The sequence below is a fragment of the Protopterus annectens genome, chromosome 10.part0 (assembly GCF_019279795.1).
Source record: "Protopterus annectens isolate FY-2018-M chromosome 10.part0, PAN1.0, whole genome shotgun sequence".
Classification (NCBI taxonomy): domain Eukaryota; kingdom Metazoa; phylum Chordata; order Ceratodontiformes; family Protopteridae; genus Protopterus; species Protopterus annectens.
Window position 1 is genome coordinate 1,728,360,807 of NC_056744.1, and position 13,713 is coordinate 1,728,374,519.

Genomic DNA, 13,713 nt, shown 5'->3' on the forward strand with positions numbered 1-13,713 from the left:
GCTGCTACCTCATGCATGTTCTTACTCTCAATGCCCATAAGTACAGCTCACCCTCAAGAATCTGAAGTAATTTTATTTATACTTGCACTATGGTGCAATTCATACAGCTCAGCTCAGATGATCTTCATTTATTTTGTCCCACCATTTCAACCACGATGAGCTGTGCTTGTTGTCGATGGTTCTGATAAAGCACATGTGAACTAAAAGGAATTAGTAACAGAAGTAATAAGCAGTAATTAGTAGATCAGCACAAGTTGTAAAATTAAGAGCAGTCTACTGTCCAGAAGCATTTCACTACTGATAAGATATGACAGATAATACTACTTTACAACCTTGTGAAAGACAAGAATCTGGAAGATGCCATTTTTACTGCTGTCTGGATGTGTTCATGTGCTTTCTGACATTATATTAGCATTGTTAATAGTTACAGATAGATAAGGCAATAGCATAGAACAATTTTGCAGTACTTAAAAACCACATGATAACATACATCAGTTATATTCATTCACTTCAAAGTTAAGTACAGATTGGAATGACCTACAGAGGACAAGTAATACCTCGGTCAATACACTTATGTCATTTGTATTAGTATAGTATTACTAAAATGCAGGTGTCGTGTTTGGATGGCTGGTTTAATTGTGGACCAGAATATATCCTTTCAGTTTCCAATATGCTGTATCAGCAGGGATCAAGACACTGGAGAGACAAGTTTAGTCTGGATGAGAACCACATCCTCATGGGTGCTCTGCGGACATATGAGAAACATTTGTTTGGGAAAGGGGGGAGGCAAAGAGAGCTAATGCATGGAATCAATATTTGGGTGACATCATTGCTGCTGGATGAAGAAGATGCGCATTGCCACAGTGTAAAAAAAGAGCAACTGACCTAGTGAGACCTGCAAGGACCAAAGCACAGCAGAATGCAATTGCCTGTGGCAGCCCTGGTGGGAACTTTTTCACACTCCATCCATTATCACCTGATGAATAGTACCTTCTCTCCATAAGAGGTGAAAGCTTTGATGAAGATGACACAGGAATCATCAAAAAAGTTTGGGCACTAGTACTTTCAGACAACTGTTGAAGCCACAGTCACGCAGTGTGAATTGCTAGTGCCGATGGCAATACATTATGCTGACATCTACTGCCCAGAATACTTGTGCATATATAATACATAATATTTTTCATCACTAGGTGACCCGTCCACATCAGCCATGTAAAAAGTGCCCACTGTCTGCTTGGTAACTGTAATTGGATGTCATTAACTCCATCAAATCAGCTGTTGATTGATGGAGTGAATGACTGAATTGCATTTGACTATTCCTTTCATTGAAATGTTAAAATTTTACATGAATGGAGCATCAAATGTCTGTGGGTAAAGTAAGTGTGGGTTTGGGGCAGTAATGCCAAAACCCTTAGATTTTATGAAGGTTTCAGCATTGGGGTAAAAGTGTTTGTGCAAGTGGCGGAGGGCTAGGTTATTGTTAAGTGAGGGCAAACGTTTAGTGCAGGTTGCATGTGCTGGTAGGTGTTTGTATGTTTGTATGTCCACATTGTCTAATTTAGTGTCGGTGTTATATGTAGGGTTTTTGAAAGGTAAGGTGTAGCATTATTGGCTATTAGTAAGGTGCGTGGGGGGTGAAGCATATAAAGCATATGCACACAACAGAAGCACATAAAGAAGCAACTATGGGTTGCAAATTGGCAGGATAGGTGCCTTATTTACCTAGGATCCTGGCACTTGCAGGCATTTCTCATTTGCATCTCATTACTGTCCATTTGCATACATTTTTCACAAGCTTACTAAAGAAAATGTATCTAAGTACATTTGCCCCCTATGAATCGTACCAAAGTCCAAATTCACACTACACATAACTGCAGCAACAGTGAATGCTGCCAAGAAATGAATTGTCATGGAAATCCCTTTTTGAAAGTTCTCTGCAATAAAATAACAGGGTAGCATCCTTATCTTGGGAGGCATAGTGTTTAAAAGAACTGAAACATTATTCCAGTTACAAACACTGCAATTCACTATAAAACTTGTACAAAAACATCATCTTTGATAACTTCTGCAAGCAACATGAACATGCCTAACCGGTTTTATACAAATTTGGTCTTTTCTATGTGTAACAGAAATAAAAGGGGATAACATTACCCTTTCAATTCTTGGTTTAATATAGGCTGCTAAACAAACTGCCTGCATTTTCAAATGGGACTATCATGGTCATACTTGCAGAAGATAATTGAATTAAACTTTGTTAAAACACAGATGTTGCAAATAATTATATTCAGCATTCTCCCCACTATTCTCTGTGGACTGGTTGCAATTAATAAGCAAGACAAATGCCATTTTAATATAATGCCCATCTGGGCTTGTAATCCTAAGTGTTTAAAATATGTATGTGTTTCTGAAGTTTGTTAATTTGTATTTTCAAAACCAAATTTTCTGTATCTCAGATCTGCCAGATGGTATTCTCTCAAACGTGAGTGATTACTTAAAAGCTTTTCTATCACTTCCGTACATATCTCAGAAAAATCATGAATCCTTCATAATGGCAGTGAAAATCAGACTTTTTATCACACAGCAAGACTTCTGCTGTCTCAAAAGCTATGTGAATCACACCAGAAGCTTGCAATATCATGTGTTTTTATGACCATAGAAAGTTAATTTCTTTGGTTTTAAAACTTGACAGTTTTCAAAAATAAAGATAATGTATTGTTCTAACCCCTCAATTACTATTGCCCTTTAAATGTTGATACCTATTTCTTTAAAAAGTGCAACCAAATGTAAATAAAAATAAAGTTAGAAAGCAAACATTAAGGTCCATATTCATGCAAATTCATTAAATATGTTCATTACGTCATTACTTGGGTTCCAGATGCTTCATACTTTTAAGTCATGAGTGGACACTTACCCACTTACAATTCTAGACATTTTTATGTCGTTTTCTGATGAAGAAATAGTGTTTACACTGTACTACTGTGTCTATGCCCCTTCCTGTATATCATTTTTGCTGCTTGCATTCTGACAGAGAAGCACATATACTTGTGAAGTTTAACTTTGTACATATCTGGAAAGTATAGACTATTCTGCCCCCTCTCCATGTCTCCCTTTCAGTATTTGGCCTCCTCTGTTCCTTAGTGCTAGTTATATCTATCTTTTATAAAGATTCCTGTTGTCTTCCTTGCAAAAAACATTCCAGAAAGGGTGTTTAAATGCTTCCTACTAGCACTTTCCATGTTACTGTCTCTAAGTTTCTCCCTCTCTCTCTCTTTTGATATTTTAATAAAACATTATATATGTCTGGGTCTACTACAAGCACATGAGTCCCAGGCTTTTAAAGACTATTGTCTCGAAGCCAAGGATATGTACATCTTGTAGCTCACATGGGCTGCTGCTCTTGCTCAAACTTGAATATGAGTTTGAGCAAAGTCAGTGCATCAGCTGTGGGGAAGGAGGGGGAGGGAATGTAGTTTAGTGTTTCAGGAAGTGATTAGATGGGCAATTTAGGTTTAGGGAACTGGAGGGGAGTTTTAGGGTTATTGAGCAGCAGGGGAGTGTGGGTTTAGGGAAGTGGAGTGGAGTGTTAGGTTTAGGGAGTGTTTGGGAACTTTAAGGTTAGGAAGAGGGAGTGGAGTTTTAGGTCTAGGGAGGGTTTGTGCAGTTTTCGAATTAGACCATTTTTTTTATTTCAGATCTCTTCTGTCAAAGAAAGAGCAAATAAAGTATTTTACCCTCCTTCCTGTCTTATATTTTTTTCAAATAATTTGACTTCATTTCCCACTGTCTATGGATGTCCCTTTGTTTTTCCGCAATTGTAAAGGGAAGACTAATTTAAACTTTGTCTCTGTAAGATGCACACTCTTTAATTTTAACTCATCTCTATAGTTCTTATTTTACAAATACTCTAATACCACAGGTTAAGTTGACTTTGTAACTCTTCATGACATCCGTAGCTTTGAGAAGAAATAACCCTCAGGAGCTGCAGAGTATATGAAAACCTATTGTTTTTTAATTCATTTGCATTAAATATCTGATATATAATTGTAGTATGTAAGCTGGGTTTTCTTTTTATTCTTTATTTTATTTTGACTGCCACCAGATGTATGACTACATCCAAGAACTTGTACCTCCATACATCTCTTACCACTGGCATGATACCTGTATGTGTGTGTGTTTGTGTGCATGTGTGTACGTTTTTTTCTGTATTTTTCCATTGATATCAGACTCTTCCTATCCATTGATTTATTGGTACCATTATTCAATGATATGATTTATAATGAATTAAAAATAAATTTATTCCATTACATTTTCAAATTCCTCTGTATTCATGGATACACCCCTGACTTTTTGATAGTACTTGCTAAAATAAAATTAATTGTTAGACACTACTAAGTCATGGAGTTCAAATAAAGTGTTCACATTAATAGGTCCATGAAAGCTGGCATCATGCAGGCAATCCAAATCCATTTCTAAAAATATATTTTGGGGGTATCACTGTGTGTACATCCTTCACATCGACAATTACAGACATTCCATTGATACATCTACATTCTTCAATAAATCCTAAAAATGCCACAAATCCCTTAAACAGGATTTTGCCCCACTGAACAGACTTACCAGGCTAAAGGAATTCAGACTCAGAGTCAAGAGACAAATATAGGTTTCTATGAAAGAAACTATCAGAATATGAGAAGAGTTATGACAGAAATGGACTAAGGAATTCACCAGAAATAATGGAGACTTTGCTGAAAGTACTAAAACTTGAAGCAGTTTCGTGGGATTGATTATGCTGTGAACCAGAAGACTGTCATCACAGATTTTTGCCTGTATTCTTTTACAGTTTTGGTACAGTTAAACCTTTTGAATTCCTTATTGATAATGGTAGTTTCTAGTAGAATGTTATGAACAAGCCTTCACAGAGACAAAGTGCATGATCACCCTGAATGAAGGTCTAACTCTTTTCTCCTGGCTATGCCCTCAAAACTGCACATTATGTTTCACCTTATGGAATCAGAAAGATTTTATTACACAAGATTCCACATGATATGGAAAGATACACTGTTTCTGCTTCATCATAAGTAAGGAAAGCCGAAATAACCTATCCCTGGATTGATGGAGAACTTTTAGTTGGTTATGGAGATGATGAAAGTTTCAGCAGTATCTATATGGAAGAAGAATTGTATTAGTAAATGACCACTAGCAATGTTTTGAATTTCAGTTCCACAAGCAGAACTCTCGTTTGACTACAGGCAGACTTTGGCAGTGGTCTTTGTTCTTAGGGGTATACTTGTGTGACATGAAGTATCTTAGGGGTACACACGTGTCACATGGAGTATAAGGGACTGAAGCAACAGTTATGATAAGCTGCAGGGTGTAGACTAGTAAACAATTATAGGTGTATTATGTATCCCAAATAGTACAATTTCTGACCCTAACATTAGCATTCACAGATACACTCTAAATTATCCTGTGCTATCCAGAGTGCACAAACCAGTAATAAAAGGCTGACTTAGAACTGATAATGAACATGAAAAGAACAACTGTTGTTATGCTAGGATATGGTATTGCATTGATTCGTGGAAGCTACACCTGAGAAACTGTGCAGTAATGATGAAGCCCACAGCAGGACTTTGTATGGTGGTGCATGTCATACAGATAAATGCTTTGTAAACATGTAGCATGTCCAGTGTTATGAGACATAGATCCACTGGCACTGCTGTATATCCAGGAATAGCTTAGTGGCCTGATACAATTGCCTAGTGGCCAAGGGCAGCCATGGGTATTGAGTATGAAGGCACATTTATGAACGCTGTATTAATCATCACAGTAGATGCTCATTTCGATCAACTTACATGGGATACACTACTTCAGGAAAAACTCTATGGTTCTGGCTAAAACATTTTTAAGGAATTCATTACTGGAGCACACTGTGAGCCGCAGGGATTCATGGTTATCAGTCTACCATTCAGCAACCAGTAGGCTGGAAAAGACAATTTTTGTAAAAGTTTTAAAAAGCTAGATAAAAGATAATGCAACATAGGTTGAACAGTTCCTTATTTATATATAAATGTAACTTAGCTTTGTGGAATAAATAGATTAATGTCTGACTACAACCCAGACAACTTGAGATCAAGTTTCAGTCTGTATTCTGGAGGAGATATCAAAGACGGGATAGGAGTTAATGGTCAACAAAACTCTTTCCCATCTCGTGGGAAGGAGAAAGTCTAGTCTGCTGCTATTAAGATTTTAGTCTCAGTTAGGCATATATTGACTTGGAATAATACCACCTCAAGGTTGAGTAGAAAATAGGTCCTGCAAATCACCAGGTTGATGATTTAAAGCAGGACTGCTATTAATAAAGTTGTCAGATAACAGCTGAGTCAAGTGGTTAACTATGTGGTTTACATTCCCTACTAACAAGGCGACGTCCATTTGTGTCAGGGCTTGCAGTATTTCTGCTGAAGCCAAAGATGACGGGCAGCATATGGAAAACAAACAAGAGCCAAGTATCCTAACTTCAAGCACAAACTGAAAAACAACAAAGATGCCACGGGAACACTGCTAGATTAACACACTTCATGAAACTGTGGATGTGAAACTTCACGTTTAAAAATAAGTTGCAGGAGTATCGCAACCTTCAACTAGAGAATACTTATTCTCATGCATGTATTAAGGTGGGGAGAGGGCCAAAAGGGTCACAGTACTGGAAATACCCCACAGGCCTTACTGAGGATTCTAATCAACATCAAGAATTGTTGGGTTTATTTGATAAGTATGGATGTGAACCTATGATGGTCTTAATAAAGCCAATGGTCAAGAAAAGGACATATTGGTGTCAGAAATAACTGCATTGGATAATTCTGTTACTCAAGATTTATTATTTGCCAGTTATGAATCCTGATAAAAAACATCTTTATTGAGATAGACTCTTTGTGTAAAGACACCCAAAACAAGAAAGAAAAGAAACTGGAAAGGGATGAGGAAGTATCCTTTTAATCAAGCTTATCCTATACAATACCAAACAGTTCTAAGGGGTGAAAGAAGGACAATAAACAGAGTTCTGAATAGGACAGTGACTCATGTCCACTTATTTACCTGTAAAACAACCAGGAAGAGATCCCTTTAGAGTTTCCCCCACTCCATCAATCAGAATGGCTACAAAATCAAACCAAAGACCAATTCAATACAAACCTCAGGAGTTGAATCAGTGGTCCACATTGCAGCAATCAAATAGGAGGAGGAGAGTTTGTAGTGCTACTCTGGGGAACATGAGGTAAATTTGATGGACTTTATCTTTAATGATAAATGTGACTTTAAAATTTGTAATTATATTGACTTTGTGGTTGCTCCCGAGCATGCCCACTTGTTTGAATGTGGATATACATTTGTTCCTGCCAAAAGGGCAAAGCTCCCTGGTACATTTATAGACTTAAAACTGTTCACAAGGAAAGGGAACTTAACATTATGGCTTTCTAATTCAGAGATACCTTATGATTCTGAATCTACTGAATTAAGTAATCGGAGTATTTTCAACCCACCCCGTCATCAAATTATTAATTTTTTTGAAAAGATTTGTGAATTTGATAAAAGAACAATTTTAGCAAATAAAGAATAAGCTCACTTAGTTTAATTTGAGTGAGAAGGTCTGCAACTTGCTCAGGTGCATTTATTTGGATAAGAATGTCAGATGTATGAAGCCTAATAAAGGTGGGTGGTTCATGGTTATGAACCAGATTATGTGCCTAAGATTTTAAATGTATTATATATGGAATCACTCTGTAAAGTATCTAAAATTGAAATTAATGTAGCTTATGGTAAAATTGATTATATGAAATGGTTACCAGGGACAAACTAATGATTTTGAATATAAATTTATGAAGGCTGGCAAACCTTTCACATTAGCCATTTTTGGTATTCTAGATATACACAAAGATCTGTCTGTCTGTTCCTTCTGTGTATGTTGGAGGCTCTACAACACATTTGATTGTTAAATTTATTGCTGTTAAACTTCGAAAACTGTGTGAATGTCTTTCTATATCCGTTAAGGATTTGTGGGATTTCTTGAGGATGCTTAAAAAAGATATTTACAAGTATAATTCTATAGTTATGCAAAGAATCTCCAAGGCAATACCCAGATTTGCTCTGAGCTACTGCACAATGGTACCTCCTATATCGAGCCAACAGATATTCCCAGTATACTGGCAGACATATTCAGTGTCAACTTTACCCCTTTCTCGCCCCCCCCATAGGACTAGTCACAATACCAGTAGATTGCCAGGCACCCAGTATTACTGCTGCACAGGTTAAAACAGCACTGTCCAAGGCCAAGAATACAGGTTCTATGGGACCTAACAATATCCCTGGCTGTTTTCCACATGAACTACAGAGTGAACTGGCACCTCACCTGTGTGCCCTGCTCAATCACAGCCTGACCTCAGGCTTTGTCACTACTGAATGGCACACTGCTACAGTCATCCCTCTCCACAAGGGAGGAGCAACTACAGACCCTGGGAACTATCACCCCATTAGCCTGATGAGTCTGATATGCAGAGCTATGGAACACATCATTATGGACCTAATAAATAAGGATATAGGGAATCTACAAACTCTGAATGCCACACAGGGTAGATCAAGCCTGCTCAACTTGGTCAACTTCTTTGAGTCAGTCAACAGAGCTGTGGATGAAGGCAAGATGGTTCATACAGCCTACTGTGATCTGGCCAAGTCCTTTGATACCATTCCCCACTAAGGAATCATAGAAAAACTCACTAAGCTGGGCATCAACCCCTACATCACTAGGTGGGTTGCAACCTGGCTCACAAGTAGAACACACAGTGTGAAAGTAGCTGACTCCAAGTCAGACTTCCAACCAGTCACAAGTAGAGTCCCACAGGGTTTGGTCCTGGGTCCTCTCCTGTTTGGTATCTACTTCTCTGAAGTCCAGACCGACACGAAGGGACTCTGGTTGACAAAGTTCACAGACGATTGCAAGTTGGGAGTTATTATTAACTCCCCAAGTGATGTTGACATCCTGCAGAAAGGCCTCACTGAGACTAATGACTGGTGTCAGAACTATGACCTTAAGCTCAAGGCCAGAAAATGTGTTGTCATCCCCTTTGGGAAAAACCCAGTTCCCATGAATTACTACATCGATGGTAGTCCACTGAACACAGAAGGTGTTATAAGAGATCTGGGAACACAGGTTGACAGGAACCTTTCTTTTGACCACCACATTGTCACTGTGGTCAGAAAGTCCTTCTATGTGACACATCTCATTACTAAGAGTTTTGCATCCAGGAAGAAAGAGGTCATTGTCTCCCTCTACTCTTCTCTCATTAGGCCAATCATTGAGTACAATGCCCCATTTGGCATGTACCTCACTAAACACCTGCAACAACTAGAGGGGACACAAAAGTATCTCACAAAGAGCATCCTAGGTCTTAAACATTTGTCCTATATGGACAGACTCAAGAAATTCCAGCTATTCTCTATCTCATATCGCCTACTCAAAGGCGATCTCTGCTTGACTTACAAAGCCATGTCTGACCCAGCTCTGTTAGAAATGCTACATCTAAAGAAATCCCAATCCCTCCACAACACATGCTCCAGAGACCTCCACCTCATTACCTCAATCAACAGAACATGCTGGAGAGACAGGTTCATAACCCAGAGACTGCCCATGCTATGGAATAGACTTCCCATACATGTCAAGCAGAGCACCTCACTGGCCCTCTTCAAGAGAAATCTTGATGAGTGGATGGGAAATAGAAAATTCACCTCAGGTATCACTGCAGTGGCTTTACTCGACAGAGGCACTGGGAACTAAGGTTGGGTGGCACGATGCCAGGGTAATCCTATGGGCTAGGCTTGTAAATGCTCCAGAGCCATTAGCCTAGTACACACCTATGAACCTATGAACCTATAATCAGCTATTTGTTACAATAGCTGTAAAATGTCTTTTTATTGTAATTCCATACAATGAGGGGCTTGAATATTAGATCGGATTGTAGTGAAATGTCAAATCAAGAAGTTCATAATTTGAGTGATTTAATAAGAATGGTGCTTAAAAACAATTTTAGTTATTGAGAAGGTTGTATGTTCATCAGATAACAGCAGTGACCATGCAGCCACTTGTTTGTAATTTTTTTGCAAATATTGTCATGGCCAAATTGGACAAGACTTTTGTCTTTAATATAGATTATAAGACCTGTTGGAGCCTATATCCAACATTCTTGGATGACATATGCATTTTGTGGAATGATTCACAAGAAAAATTAATAAAATTTTTGAATTACATTAACTCTATGACCAAATTTTTCATTTTACACAAGTCTTTTTTTGAAAGGCTATGATATTTCAATGTGGAAATCACAAAGGACCTAGTGAACAAACATTTTGTAGCTAACATTTTCATAAGCCCACACATTCAAATTCAGTTTTACACTTTAATTGCTGTCACCCCCACATCAAAAAAGAGACCTCATGAAGGACCATATGGTTTGTTTAGCCAGGATGGTGCCTGAATACAAAACATTTTGATGTCATGCTGTCCTATCTCACCTTCATTCTTACTGGATGGGTTTGGAGCCAATCCTCAGCTCTGACTCAGCTGAATGCACTAGATCGAAGTCTCTAACTTGGCTTGTGGCAGAGAAGGTATCTCGTCATGCAGTAGTGCAGTCTCCAGATCTCGTTTGCCACTTTACGAGTTCGGATGTCCTCTTCTTGGCTGTGGCTAACTTTTTTGTCTTTTGCTAAATTTTATATTCTTAGATCTTAGAATTGCTTAGTTTAGTTAGTTTTCTGAGTGTTGTGCTCTTTGAAGCCTTAGTAGCTAATTTATCGCTGTTGCTGTGCTTATTGTTGGCCGTTGTTTTTCGCTAGGCCTGTATTGTATATCCTGTCAACTTTCAGCTGTAGTGGTGTGCTTAAATTGTCTTAGATAGTTGTGTGTGTTACGTTTATAATTAGTTAATTAGTTGGTTAGTTAGCTTATTAGCTCATTTAAGTTAGAGAGCTAACTGCCACATTTGAGTTAGAGGGCTAGTAGTAGTGTGTTTTTTGTGTGTGTCCTTTACTGATAGCTACTAGGTCCATTTAAATTAGAAGACTTAGTGTTCATTTAGTTAAACAGCAAGTTATTTCCCTTTCCCTTTAGCTTCACTGGATGTGCTGTGTGTATTAATAATAGTGTTTTTTCTGTGTGCTTTTACTTAGTTATATAATTGTTTTAGGTTATCTTCATCTCTAACATGTCTAAGGAAACTAGGGAGAAGGAACATAAGCCTTTGGGCTTTAAGAAATGCCAAAAGTGCACCCAAAAATGTCCATTACTGATGGACATAGCATTTGCGTTTACTGTTTATTAGCAATCCATCTGCAGGAAACTTGCCCCTTTTGCCACTCCTTTAGTGCCTGTGCTCTACAGGAGAGGAAAAATAAACTGATTGTCAAAGGACTCTTGAAACCGACCTATGAGGAAGCTCTATAGAGTTCTTCTTCATCTTTGTCCAGTAAGTCCTTTACCTTTACAGAGGACAAACCAACCAAAAGGCCATCTCCAGTCTCTTTGGCTCAGTCTGAGCCTCCTGAAAAACTGACTAAAATTTCACAGACATCAACCTCCTTGGCTCCACTGCCTTCAGAACCAATGGAGATAATTATCATAGATAAACCTAGTTCTTCGGCTCCAAGATCTTCGGAACTGAAAACAACTGTGACTCGGAGCCGGACCATTGAACTTCCACCGGTCTCCCCTACTTTGAGATCTCCCATCCTGGAGAGATCTTGTTCACCAACCCTATCGTCCAGGTCTTCTAGGAGCCGGTCTGATGATGACGTGGAGAGGGTGGTGCGCAGACTATTGAAGTTGCCGGCACTGGCAAAATTGTTCTCAGCTCCAACCCAACAGGTTTTGGAGCCGTCTAAGGCTATTACATCCACTGTTGTTCCTTCTCTGAGCCAAGCTGGATCTTCAGAGCTGGAGTGCCAAGTACCACTTGCTGTAGACCCATCGGTTCTGGGACCCCTTCAGGAGGTTCTGGAACTGATCTCTGCTCTGACACTCTCTGTGCTATCTGGGGTATCAAGGAGCTGAAGCTCTCCAGTCGGCCGTGAGGAGGACACTTGGATCCAAGCTTCTTCGGTTCTGAGTCTACTCCTTGGTGCCTCAGCTTGGTTGAGTTCAGCTTCTACATAGGATTTGGAGCCACTCTTCCTGGAGCCGGGGATTTTCTCTGTTTCCTTGGAACCAGTGGTGTCCTCGGAGCTGGTGGGTTCAGCTTTAGAGCTGATGAGGAGTGTGCTGTCCACTCCTACAGCTCTACACAAGGATACTGGTATTTGCCCCCCCAAAGCACCAGCTACTGTCTTGGCACCACCCCCTCCACCAGACAGCAGAGATTCAGAGCCTCAGGAACCCCCATTGGGTGAACCCCACTCTTCCGAGACCTCCCTAGATTACCCATCTGAGGAGCCCCTAGGAAGAGGACATGCAAGAGGAAGCATATAGACTCCCCTGATGAGTCTGTCACCTCAGGCACTGACCTCAAGGAGTCAGAATGGTCCACACAGTCATCCTCTGAAGATATCTCCTTTGCAGGTATCCTTGAGATCCTAAAACAGAGAGGCAGCTGGAACACCATCACCCCTTCTGATGAGGAGTCAGTGTACCTGAAGGAATTTGGATTTCAACCTTCAGCCTCCTGGGTGTCTCCTCCTTTTGATGAGCTAATGGAGTTAGTCAGTCGAAAGGCATGGGAGTCACCTGACACTATGGAACCAATCGCTCGGAAGCCAAACAAGATTTTGTCAGCCCCCACTGGAAAAGATTTTCTTACCAAAGGTGTGCCTGTGGATGCTATGGTGGTGGCAGCACCCACCAAGAAGGAACTTTCTGAGACATCCTCATCTGTTCATCCTCCGAACAAAGATTCTCGAATGATGGACAGATTCCGGAAGCATTTCTTTTCATCAGCGACTTTTACACTCAGATTGCCGAACTATCTTACATACTTTACAAGGCTACAAAGAGATCTCCTGAAGGAGTTAGGAGATACTCTACAAGGTTCTTTGGCTGTGGGGGTGACAGAGAAAGTCACCTCCCAGCTGTCTACCTTAAATTCCATTGTTAACTTCTCCATGAGACTGATATCATATGGAGTGGATGGAGGGAGTAGGGCAGTGGGTTCCAAGTTTCCCTGAGGAGACATTCCTGGATGAACTTGTGTAATTTTGCAGAACCTTTTAAGTCTACCTTTACCAATGCCCCTTTTGATGGTTCCTCACTTTTTGGACCTAAAGTTAAAGACGCACTCACCAGATGCAAGTAGGAAGGGAAAACTCTCTCTGCCATTGGAGTACATTTTTCAGTACCTTCAAGACCTTACCCTAAAGGTCAGAAGAGTGGAAAAAATGTGGTTCAAAAGATCCCAGGGTGCTTTCCAAGATGCGTGAGGTGAATCCTTCCCCAGGGGCAGAGAGGGAGGCAACAATGGTAGATGCCATTCTAGAGGCAGAGGGGGTCAGCAAAACCAGGGTGACTGTGATTCCTTTCACGAATGGTCCTACCAGCTCTCCTGAAAGGAGGCCCATCTGCTCTACTCTGGAGGCAGTTGGGGGATGTTTATCTTTGTACCCAGAAGCCTGGCAAAATATCACAAAAGACAAGTGGGTACAAAGCATAATATCCAGAGGCTATTCCATTCCTTTTTG